This window comes from Triticum aestivum, chromosome 6A (assembly GCF_018294505.1).
Source record: "Triticum aestivum cultivar Chinese Spring chromosome 6A, IWGSC CS RefSeq v2.1, whole genome shotgun sequence".
Classification (NCBI taxonomy): Eukaryota; Viridiplantae; Streptophyta; class Magnoliopsida; order Poales; family Poaceae; genus Triticum; species Triticum aestivum.
The window spans coordinates 358,730,398-358,743,745 of NC_057809.1; positions in this window are offsets into that span (position 1 = coordinate 358,730,398).

Here is a 13,348-nt window from a genome sequence, read left to right on the forward strand (position 1 = left end):
TCATACAGCCATGCAATGACTTCATGAAGGCAAACTGTAAAGTCAAGGGAAGTGAAGGATAGAACCAGTAGCTTGATGAAGACAAGGATTTGGTAGACCAGTTGCAGTTGTTGTGACAACTGTACGTCTGGTTAGGGAGGCTGAGATTCAACTTAGAAGACCGTGTCTTCACCTTATTCCCCTTGAGCTAAGGACACACAGTCCTCACCCAACCATTATGGTAAGTCTTCAAGGTAGACTTCCAAACCTTCATAGACTTCATTCACCGACAATCCACAATGACTCTTGGACACTTAGAACGCGACGCCTAACCGGTTGGAGGATTCACAGTCCTCAAGTGTAACAAGTCTTTAGGTCACGTAGACAGAAAGACTTCAGTGATGCCTAACACTCTTTGGCTCTGGGTGTTTTAGGCTTTGTCCTCGCAAGGATCTCTCTATTTCAAAAGCTTCGGAGGTGGGTTGCTCTCAAACGACAAAAGTCATGTGCTAACTCTGAGAAGACACCAATTTATGGTGTAGGGGGTGGGCTATTTATAGCCAGGAGGTAACCCGACCTGATTTTTCCAAAATGACCCTGGGTCACTAAGGAAATGACGCGTGTCCAAAAGTCAGATTTCAAACACACGAGGCAGCTTGACTTGGTCAGATTTCATGATCATCATCATTAGCTTCCTCACTTACTGGTGTAGGAATCACTGGAACTAATTTCTGTGATGAACTACTTTCCAATAAGGGAACAGGTACAGTTACCTCGTCAAGTTCTACTTTCCTCCCACTCACTTCTTTCGAGAGAAACTCCTTCTCTAGAAAGGATCCATTCTTAGCAACGAATATCTTGCCTTCGGATCTGTGATAGAAGGTGTACCCAATAGTCTCCTTTGGGTATCCTGTGAAGACACATTTCTCCGATTTGGGTTCGAGCTTCTTAGGTTGAAGCTTTTTCACATAAGCATCGCAGCCCCAAACTTTTAAGAAATGACAACTTGGGTTTCTTGCCAAACCACGGTTGATAAAGTGTCGTCTCAACGGATTTTGATGGTGCCCTATTTAACGTGAATGCAACCATCTCTAAAGCATAACCCCAAAACGGTAGCGGTAAATCCGTAAGAGATATCATAGATCGCACCATATCTAATAAAGTGCGGTTACGATGTTCGGACACACCATTACGTTGTGGTGTTCCAGGTGGCGTGAGTTGCGAAACTATTCCGCATTGTTTCAAATGAAGACCAAACTCATAACTCAAATATTCACCTCCACGATCAGATCGTAGAAACTTAATTTTCTTGTTACGATGATTTTCCACTTCGCTATGAAATTCTTTGAACTTTTCAAATGTTTTAGACTTATGTTTCATCAAGTAGATATACCCATATCTGCTCAAATCATCTGTGAAGGTAAGAAAATAGTGATACCCGCCGTGAGCATCAACACTCATTGGACCGCATACATCAGTATGTATTATTTCCAACAAGTCTGTTGCTCGCTCCATTGTTCTGGAGAACGGAGTCTTAGTCATCTTACCCATGAGGCATGGTTCGCAAGAATCAAGTGATTCCAAAAGCCCAACAGCATGGAGTTTCTTCATGCGCTTTACACCAATATGACCTAAACGGCAGTGCCACAAAAAGTTGCACTATCATTATTAAACTTATATATTTTGGCTTCAATACTATGAATATGTGTATCACTACTATCAAGATTTAGTAAAAATAGACCACTCATCAAGGGTGCATGACCATAAAAGATATTATTCATATAAATAGAACAACCATTATTCTCTAATTTAAATGAATAACCATCTCGCATCAAACAAGATCCAGATATAATGTTCATGCTTAACGCTGGCACCAAATAACAATTATTCAGGTCTAATACTAATCCCGAAGGTAGATGTAGAGGTAGCGTGCCAACGGCGATCACATCGACTTTGGAACCATTTCCCACGCGTATCGTCCCCTCGTCCTTAGCTAATCTTCGCTTAATCCGTAGCCCCTGTTTCGAGTTGCAAATATTAGCAACAGAACCAGTATCAAATACCCAGGCGCTACTGCGAGCATTAGTAAGGTACACATCAATAACATGTATATCACACATACCTTTGTTCACCTTGCCATCCTTCTTATCCGCCAAATACTTGGCGCAGTTCTGCTTTCAGTGACCAGTCTGTTTGCAGTAGAAGCACTCAATTTCAGGCTTAGGTCCAGACTTGGGTTTCTTCTCTTGAGCAGCAAATTGTTTGCCGTTCTTCTTGAAGTTCCCTTTCTTCTTCCCTTTACCCTTTTTCTTGAAACTAGTGGTCTTGTTGACCATCAACACTTGATGCTCCTTTTTGATTTCTACCTCCGCAGCCTTTAGCATCGCGAAGAGCTCGGGAATTGTCTTATCCATCCCTTGCATATTATAGTTCATCACAAAGCTTTTGTAGCTTGGTGGCAGTGATTGAAGAACTCTATCAATGACACTATCAACAGGAAGATTAACTCCCAGTTGGGTCAAGTGATTATGATACCCAGACATTTTGATTATATGTTCACTGACAGAACTATTCTCCTCCATCTTGCAACTATAGAACTTATTACAGACTTCATATCTCTCAATCCGAGCGTTTTCTTGAAATATTAACTTCAACTCCTGGAACATCTCATATGCTACATGACGTTCAAAACGTCGTTGAAGTCCTGGTTCTAAGCCGTAAAGAATGGCACACTAAACTATCGAGTAGTTATTAGCTTTACTCTGCCAAACGTTCTTAATGTTATCAGCAGCATCTGCAGCAGGCCTGGCACCCAGCGGTGCTTCCAGGACGTAATTCTTCTGTGCAGCAATGAGGATAATCCTCAAGTTACGGACCCAGTCCGTGTAATTGCTACCATCATCTTTCAACTTTGCTTTCTCAAGGAACGCATTAAAATTCAACAGAACAACAGCACGAGCCATCTATCTACAATCAACATAGACAAGCAAAATACAATCAGATATACCTTTCACTTTGTCATCCTTCTTATCCGCCAAATACTTGGGGCAGTTCCGCTTCCAGTGACTAGTCCCTTTGTAGTAGAAGCACTTAGTCTCAGGCTTAGGTCCAGACTTGGGCTTCTTCACTTGAGCAGCAACTTGTTTGTCGTTCTTCTTGAAGTTCCCCTTCTTCCCTTTACCCTTTTTCTTGAAACTGGTGGTCTTGTTGACCATCAATACTTGATGCTCCTTCTTGATTTCTACCTCCGCGGCCTTTAGCATTGCGAAGAGCTCGGGAATTGTCTTATCCATCCCTTGCATATTATAGTTCATCACGAAGCTCTTGTAGCTTGGTGGCAGTGATTGAAGAAATCTGTCAATGACACTATCGTTAGGAAGATTAACTCCCAGCTGAGTCAAGTGGTTGTGGTACCCAGACATTCTGAGTATATGTTCACTGACAGAACTATTCTCCTCCATTTTGCAGCTGTAGAACTTATTGGAGACTTCATATCTCTCAATCCAGGCATTTGCTTGAAATATTAACTTCAAAACTCCTGGAACATCTCATATGCTCCATGACGTTCAAAACGTTGTTGAAGTCCCGGTTCTAAGCCATAAAGGATGGCACACTAAACTATCGAGTAGTCATCAGTTTTGCTCTACCAGACGTTCATAACATCTGGTGTTGCTCCTGCAGCGGGTTTGTCACCTAGCGGTGCTTCTAGGACGTAATCCTTCTATGCAACAATGAGGATAATCCTCAAGTTACAGACCCAGTCCGTGTAATTGCTACCATCATCTTTCAACTTAGCTTTCTCTAGGAATGCATTAAAATTCAACGGAACAACAGCACGGGCCATCTACCTACAACAACATAGACATGCAAAATACTATCAGGTACTAAGTTCATGATAAATTAAAGTTCAATTAATCATATTACTAAAGAACTCACACTTAGATAGACATCCCTCTAATCATCTAAGTGATCACGTGATCCATATCAACTAAACCATGTCCGATCATCACGTGAGATGGAGTAGTTTTCAATGGTGAACATCACTATGTTGATCATATCTACTATATGATTCACGCTCGACCTTTCGGTCTCAGTGTTCCGAGGCCATATATGCATATGCTAGGCTCGTCAAGTTTAACCCGAGTATTCTACGTGTGCAAAAATGGCTTGCACCCGTTGTATGTGAACGTAGAGCTTATCACACCGGATCATCACGTGGTGTCTCGGCACAACGGACTGTAGCAACGGTGCATACTCAGGGAGAACACTTGTACCTTGAAATTTAGTGAGAGATCATCTTATAATGCTACCGCCGAACTAAGCAGAATAAGATGCATAAAGGATAAACAACACATGCAATCAATATAAGTGATATGATATGGCCATCATCATCTTGTGCCTTTGATCTCCATCTCCAAAGCACCGTCATGATCACCATCGTCACCAGCTTGACACCTTGATCTCCATCGAAGCATCGTTGTCGTCTCACCAACTATTGCCTCTACGACTATCGCTACCGCTTAGTGATAAAGTAAAGCAATTACATGGCGATTGCATTTCATACAATAAAGCAACAACCATATGGCTCCTGCCAGTTGCCGATAACTCTATTACAAAACATGATCATCTGATACAATAAAATTTAGCAACATCTCTTGACAATATCACATCACAACATGCCCTGCAAAAGCAAGTTAGACATCCTCTACTTTGTTCTTGCAAGTTTTACGTGGCTGCTACGGGCTTAGCAAGAACTGTTCTTACCTACGCATCAAAAACCACAACGCGTTATAGTGATTGATTTTTGATCTTCAGAAAGAACCATGTTCATTGAATCCAATTCAACCAAAGTTGGAGAAACTGACACCCACTAGCCTCCTGTGTGCGAAGCACGTCGGTAGAACCAGTCTCGCATAAGCATACACGTAATGCCGGTCTGAGTCGCTTCATCCAACAATACCGCTGAATCAAGAATCAACTAGTGATGGCAAGCAATATGTATATACCCACGCCCACAACTCCTTTGTGTTCTACTCATGCATATAACATCTATGCATAGACCTGGCTCGGATGCCACTATTGGGGAACGCAGTAATTTCAAAAAAAATCCTACGCACACGCAAGATCCATCTAGGTGATGCATAGAACGAGAGGGGATAGAGTGTTGTCTACATACCCTCGTAGACCGTAAGCGGAAACGTTATGACAACGCGGTTGATGTAGTCGTACGTCTTCACGATCCGACCGATCCTAGTACCGAAGGTACGGCACCTTTGCGATCTGCACACATTCATCTCGGTGACGTCCCACGAACTTTAGATCCAGTGGAGGTCGAGGGAGAGTTTCGTCAGCATGACGGCGTGATGATGGTGATGATGAAGTTACCGACGCAGGGCTTCGCCTAAGCACTACGACGATATGACCGAGGTGGAAATCTGTGGAGGGGGGCACCGCACACGGCTAAACAATCAACTTCTGTGTCTATGGGGTGCCCCCCTCCGCCGTGTATAAAGGAGGGGAGGAGGAGGCCGGCCGGCCCTAGAGGGCACGCCAAGGGGGAGAAATCCTCCTCCTAGTAGGAGTAGGATTCCTCCTTTCGTAGTCCTACTAGGAGGGGGAAGGAAGGAGAGGGAAAGAGGGGTCGCGCCCCCTCCCCTAGTCCAATTCGGACTCCCTTGGGGGGCGCCACCTCGTGGCTTCTACCCTCTCTCTCTCTCCCCTAAAGCCCACTAAGGGCCCAATAACTTCCCAGGGGGTTCCGGTAACCCTCTGGCACTCTGATTTTATCTGAAACCTCCAAGAACACTTCCAGTGTCCGAACATAGCCGTCCAATATATCAATCTTTATGTCTCGACCATTCTGAGACTCCTCGTCATGTCCGTGATCACATCTGGGACTCTGAACTACCTTCGGTACATCAAAACACGTAAACTCATAGTATCGATCGTCACCGAACGTTAAGCGTGCGCACCCTAAGGGTTCGAGAACTATGTAGACATGACCGAGACTCATCTTCGGTCAATAACCAATAGCAGAACCTGGATACTCATATTGGTTCCTACATATTCTAGGAAGATCTTTATCGGTCAAACCGCATAACAACATACGTTGTTCCCTTTGTCATCGGTATGTTACTTGCCTGAGATTTGATCGTCGGTATCTCAATACTTAGTTCAATCTCATTACCGGCAAGTCTATTTACTCGTTCCGTAATGCAACATCCCATAACTAACTCATTAGTCACATTGATTGCAAGGCCTATAGTGATGTGCATTACCGAGAGGACCCAGAGATACCTCTCCGATACACGGAGTGACAAATCCTAATCTCGATCTATGCCAACTCAACAAACACCATCGGAGACACCTGTAGAGCATCTTTATAGTCACCCAATTACGTTGTGACATTTGATAGCACACTAAGTGTTCCTCAAGTATTCGGGAGTTGCATAATCTCATAGTCATGGGAACATGTATAAGTTATGGAGAAAGCAATAGCAGTAAACTAAACGATCAAAGTGCTAAGCTAACAGATGGGTCAAGTCAATCACATCATTCTCTAATGATGTGATCCCGATACGTCTCCAGTGTATCTATAATTTTTTATTGCTCCATGCTATATTATCTACTGTTTTGGACATTATTGGGATTTAATATCCACATTTATATTATTTTTGGGACTAACCTATTAACCGGAGGGCCAGCCCAGAATTGTTGTTTTTTGCATGTTTTAGGGTTTCGAAGAAAAGGAATATCAAACGGAGTCCAAACGGAATGAAACCTTCGGGAACGTGATTTTCTCAACAAACAAGACCCGGGATACTTGGACCCTACGTCAAGACACAAAAGAGGAGGCCACGAGGTAGGGGGCGCGCCTACCCCCCCCCCTCCCCAGGCACGCCCTCCACCCTCGTGGGGCCCCTGTTGCTCCACCGATGTACTCCTTCCTCCTATATATACCTACGTACCCCCAAACGATCAGATACGGAGCCAAAAACCTAATTCCACCGCCGCAACTTTCTGTATCCACGAGATACCATCTTGGGGCCTGTTCCGGAGCTCCGCCGGAGGGGGCATCGATCATGGAGGGCTTCTACATCAACACCATAGCCCCTCCGATGAAGTGTGAGTAGTTTACCTCAGACCTACGGGATCATAGTTATTAGCTAGATGGCTTCTTCTTTCTTTTATGATCTCAATACAATGTTCTCCCCCTCTCTTGTGGAGAACTATTCGATGTAATCTTCTTTTTCCGGTGTGTTTGTTGAGACCGATGAATTGTGGGTTTATGATCAAGTCTATCTATGAACAATATTTGAATCTTCTCTGAATTCTTTTATGTATGATTGGTTATCTTTGCAAGTCTCTTCGAATTATCAGTTTGGTTTGGCCTACTAGATTGATCTTTCTTGCAATGGGAGAAGTGCTTAGCTTTGGGTTCAATCTTGCGGTGTCCTTTCCCAGTGACAGTAGGGGCAGCAAGGCACGTATTGTATTGTTGCCATCGAGGATAACAAGATGGGGTTTTCATCATATTGCATGAGTTTATCCCTCTACATCATGTCATCTTGCTTAAGGAGTTACTCTGTTTTTAACTTAATACTCTAGATGCATGCTGGATAGCGGTCGATTAGTGGAGTAATAGTAGTAGATGCAGGCAGGAGTCGGTCTACTTGTCTCAGACGTGATGCCTATATACATGATCATGCCTAGATATTCTCATAATTATGCTCGATTCTGTCAATTGCTCAACAGTAATTTGTTCACCCACCGTAGAATACTTATGCTCTCGAGAGAAGCCACTAGTGAAACCTATGGCCCCCGGGTCTATCTTTATCATATTAATCTCCTACTACTTAGTTATTTCCTTTGCTCTTTACTTTGCCTTTATTTTACTTTGCATCTTTATCACAAAAATACCAAAAATATTATCTTATCATATCTATCAGATCTCACTCTCGTAAGTGGCCGTGTAGGGATTGACAACCCCTATTTGCGTTGGTTGCGAGGATTTTGATGATTACTCTTTAAACTTGCACCTTGCGGATTCCACTATTAAGAAACCTATGGGAAGAATTAATGATGTTTTTATTGTTGCAAATAGGAATTATGTGCCCGTAGATTTTATTGTTCTTGACATAGATTGCAATCCTTCATGTCCTATTATTCTTGGTAGACCTTTCCTTAGAACGATTGGTGCAATTATTGATATGAAGGAAGGAAATATTAGATTCCAATTTCCATTAAGGAAAGGCATGGAACACTTTCCTAGAAAGAAAATTAAATTACCTTATGAATCTATTATGAGAGCCACTTATGGATTGCCTACCAAAGATGGCAATACCTAGATCTATCATTGCTTGTTATGCCTAGCTAGGGGCGTTAAACGATAGTGCTTGTTGGGAGGCAACCCAGTTTTATTTTTATTCCTTGCTTTTTGCTCCTATTTAGTAATAAATAATTTATCTAGCCTCTGTTTAGGTTGTGTTTTTTGTGTTTAATTAGTGTTTGTGCCAAGTAGAACCGTTGGGAAGACTTGGGGAAAGTCTTGTTACACTTGCTGTAAAAAACAGAAATGTTATCTCTCACGAGAACTACTGCCATTTTTATTTGGAAAATTCTATTTAGTTAATTATTTTTTCAGATGATTAGATAAATTCCTCACGTCCAGCAATTTATTTTAGAATTTTTGGGGTTCCAGATCTTGAGCTAGCTAGAGATTACTACAGACTGTTCTGTTTTTGACAGATTCTGTTTTTCATGTGTTGTTTGCTTATTTTGATGAATCTATGGCTAGTAAAATAGTTTATAAACCATAGAGAAGTTGGAATACATTAGGTATAACACCAATATAAATAAAAAATGAGTTCATTACAGTACCTTGAAGTGGTCTTTTGTTTGCTTTCGCTAACGGAGCTCACGAGATTTTCTACTTTAAGTTTTGTGTTGTGAAGTTTTCAAGTTTTGGGTAAAGATTTGATAGATTATGGAACAAGGAGTGGCAAGAGCCTAAGCTTGGGGATGCCCATGGCACCCCCAAGATAATCTAAGGACACCTAAAATCCAAAGCTTGAGGATGCCCCGGAAGGCATCCCCTCTTTCGTCTACTTCTATCGGTAACTTTACTTAGAGCTATATTTTTATTCGCCACATGATATGTGTTTTGCTTGGAGCGTCTTGTATGATTTGAGTCTTTACTTTTTAGTTTACCACAATCATCCTTACTGTGCACACCTTTTGAGAGAGCCATACATGATTTTGAATTTGTTAGAATACTCTATGTGCTTCGCTTATATCTTTTGAGTTATGTAGTTATGCTCTAGTACGTCACTTATATCTTTTAGAGCTCGCTGGTGGATTTGTTTTATAGAAACTATTGATATCTCATGCTTCACTTAGATTATTTTGAGAGTCTTAAATAGCATGGTAACTTTATTAAAATCCTAATATGCTTGGTATACAAGATTAGTAATAAAACTTTCTTATGAGTCTGTTGAATACTATGAGAAGTTTGATGCTTGATAATTGTTTTGAGATATGAAGATGGTGATATTAAAGTTGTGCTAGTTGAGTAGTTGTGAATTTGAAGAATACTTGTGTTAAAGTTTGTGATTCCTGTAGCATGCACGTATGGTGAACCGTTATGTGATGAAGTCGGAGCATGATTTATTTTTGATTATCTTCCTTATGAGTGGCGGTCGGGGACGAGTGATGGTATTTTCCTACCAATCTATCCCCCTAGGAGCATGCGCGTAATACTTTGCTTTGATAACTTGTAGATTTTTGTAATAAGTATATGAGTTCTTTATGACTAATGTTGAGTCCATGGATTATACGCACTCTCACCCTTCCACCTTTGCTAGCCTCTCTAATACCGCGCACCTTTCACTGGTACCATACACCCACCATTTACCTTCCTCAAAACAGCCACCATACCTACCTATTATGGCATTTCCATAGCCATTCCGAGAGATATTGCCATGCAACTTTCCACCGTTCCGTTTATTATGACACACTCCATCATTGTCATATTTCTTAGCATGATCATGTAGTCGACATCGTATTTGTGGCAAAGCCACCGTTCATAATTCTTTCATACATATCACTCATGAGTCATTGCATATCCCGGTACACCGCCGGAGGCATTCATATAGAGTCGTATTTTGTTCTAAGTATCGAGTTGTAATTGTTGAGTTGTAAGAAAAATAAAAGTGTGATGATCATCATTATTAGAGCATTGTCCCGGTGAGGAAAGGATGATGGAGACTATGATTCCCCCACAAGTCGGGATGAGACTCCGGGTGAAAAATACATAAAAAAGAGGCTATAAAAAAGAGAAAAGACCCAAATAAAAAAATGAGAGAAAAAGAGAGAAGGGACAATGCTACTATCCTTTTACCACACTTGTGCTTCAAAGCAGCACCATGATATTCATGATAGAGAGTCTCCTGTGTTATCACTTTCATATACTAGTGGGAATTTTTCATTATAGAACTTGGCTTGTATATTCCAATGATGGGCTTCCTCAAAATGCCCTAGGTCTTCATGAGCAAGCAAGTTGGATGCACACCCGCTTAGTTTCTTTTTGAGATTTCATATACTTATAGCTCTAGTGCATCCGTTGCATGGCAATCCCTACTCACTCACATTGATATCTATTGATGGGCATCTCCATAGACCGTTGATACACCTAGTTGATGTGAGACTATCTTCTCCCTTTTTGTCTTCTCCACAACCACCATTCTATTCCACCTATAAGTGCTATGTCCATGGCTCACGCTCATGTATTGCGTGAAGATTGAAAAAGTTAGAGAACGCCAAAAGTATGAAACACTTGCTTGGCTTGTCATCGGGGTTGTGCATGATTTAAATATTTTGTGTGGTGAAGATGGAGCATAGCCAGACAATATGATTTTGTAGGGATAACTTTCTTTGGCCATGTTATTTTGAGAAGACATAATTGCTTTGTTAGTATGCTTGAAGTATTATTATTTTTATGCCAATATTAAACTTTTGTCTTGAATCTTTCGGATCTGAATATTCATACCACAATTAAGAAGAATTACAATAAAATTATGCCAAGTAGCACTCCGCATCAAAAATTCTGTTTTTATCATTTACCTACTCGAGGACGAGCAGGAATTAAGCTTGGGGATGCATGATACGTCTCCAACGTATCTATAATTTTTTTATTGCTCCATGCAATATTATCTACTATTTTGGACATTACTGAGCTTTATTATCCACTTTTATATTATTTTTGGGACTAACCTATTAACCGGAGGCCCAGCCCAGAATTGTTGTTTTTTGCCTGTTTTAGTGTTTCGAAGAAAAGGAATATCAAACGGAGTCCAAACGGAATGAAACCTTCGGGAACGTGATTTTCTCAACAAACGAGACCCGGGAGACTTGACCCTATGTCAAGACACAAAAGAGGAGGCCACGAGGTAGGGGGCGCGCCTACCCCCCCCCCCCAGGCGCGCCCTCCACCCTCGTGGGCCCCCTGTTGCTCCATCGACGTACTCCTTCCTCCTATATATACCTACGTACCCCCAAACGATCAGATACGGAGCCAAAAACCTAATTCCACCACCGCAACTTTCTGTATCCATGAGATCCCATCTTGGGGCCTGTTCCGGAGCTCCGCCGGAGGGGGCATCGATCACGGAGGGCTTCTACATCAACATCATAGCCCCTTCGATGAAGTGTGAGTAGTTTACCTCAGACCTACGGGTCCATAGTTATTAGCTAGATGGCTTCTTCTCTCTTTTTGGATCTCAGTACAATGTTCTCCCCCTCTCTTGTGGACAACTATTCGATGTAATCTTCTTTTTGCGGTGTGTTTGTTGAGACTGATGAATTGTGGGTTTATGATGAAGTCTATCTATGAACAATATTTGAATCTTCTCTGAATTATTTTATGTATGATTGGTTATCTTTGCAAGTCTCTTCAAAATATTAGTTTGGTTTGGCCTACTAGATTGATCTTTCTTGCAATGGGAGAAGTGCTTAGCTTTGGGTTCAATATTGCGGTGTCCTTTCCCAGTGACAGTAGGGGCAGCATGGCATGTATAGTTTTGTTGCCATCGGGGATAACAGAATGGGGTTTTCATCATATTTCATGAGTTTATCCCTCTACATCATGTCATCTTGCTTAAAGTGTTACTCTGCTTTTAACTTAATACTCTAGATGCATGCTGGATAGCGGCCGATGAGTGGAGTAATAGTAGTAGATGCATGCAGGAGTCGGTCTACTTGTCTCGGACGTGATGCCTATATACATGATCATGCCTAGATATTCTCATAATTATGCTCAGTTCTGTCAATTGCTCAACAGTAATTTGTTCACCCACCGTAGAATACTTATGCTCTTGAGAGAAGCCACTAGTGAAACCTATCGCCCCCAGGTCTATCGTTATCATATTAATCTCCTACTACTTAGTTATTTCCTTTGCTCTTTACTTTGCCTTTATTTTACTTTGCATCTTTATCACAAAAATACCAAAAATATTATCTTATCATATCTATCAGATCTCACTCTCGTAAGTGGCCGTGTAGGGATTGACAACCCCTATTCGCGTTGGTTGCGAGGATTTATTTGTTTTGTGCATGTACGAGGGACTCACACGTAGCCTCCTACTGGATTGATACCTTGGTTCTCAAAACTGAGGGAAATACTTATGCTACTTTGCTGCATCATCTTTTCCTCTTCGGGGAAAACCAACGCAGTGCTCAAGAGGTAGCAATCTCGTTCATCAAATGATCTTTGATTAACGACCTAGTAAAGTAGAGGCATACTAGTGACACTTATTTTGTCTATGTATTCACACATGTACTAAGTTTCCGGTTAATACAATTCTAGCATGAATAATAAACATTTATCATGATATAAGGAAATATAAATAACAACTTTATTATTGCCTCTAGGGCATATTTCCTTCACCACCTTTTCCTCTCTCAAAGGTTGTTGGGGCTCGTGCTACACCCGGCTGTAAGCTTGTAATAGCCTGCTTCTCATCTCTCTCTCCTCTCATTTCTCCTCCAACTAGGCATAATTTTGATGTGGCATCTATAGTCCGCCTACGTCGCTCTATTGTAGTCCCTGTAGTCATTTTTTCTTTGCGTTTAACATCCAGCCCGCATACCAAGGAGATGAGCGCTCAAAAAGTTATATGTTGCCCATGGATTGCAATGGAGGAAACACTGGGTAGTTACGCACATGCAAAGTTTTGGCTCAGCCTGCAGCCCTCAACTCTCACGCACATTTTACTCCTCTCTCACATCTCTCTGCATGCAGGCTCTCTCTCCCCTCTTCATCTCTTTGCATGGAACTCTCTCTCTCTCTCTCCAATTTTGCATGCATGGGACC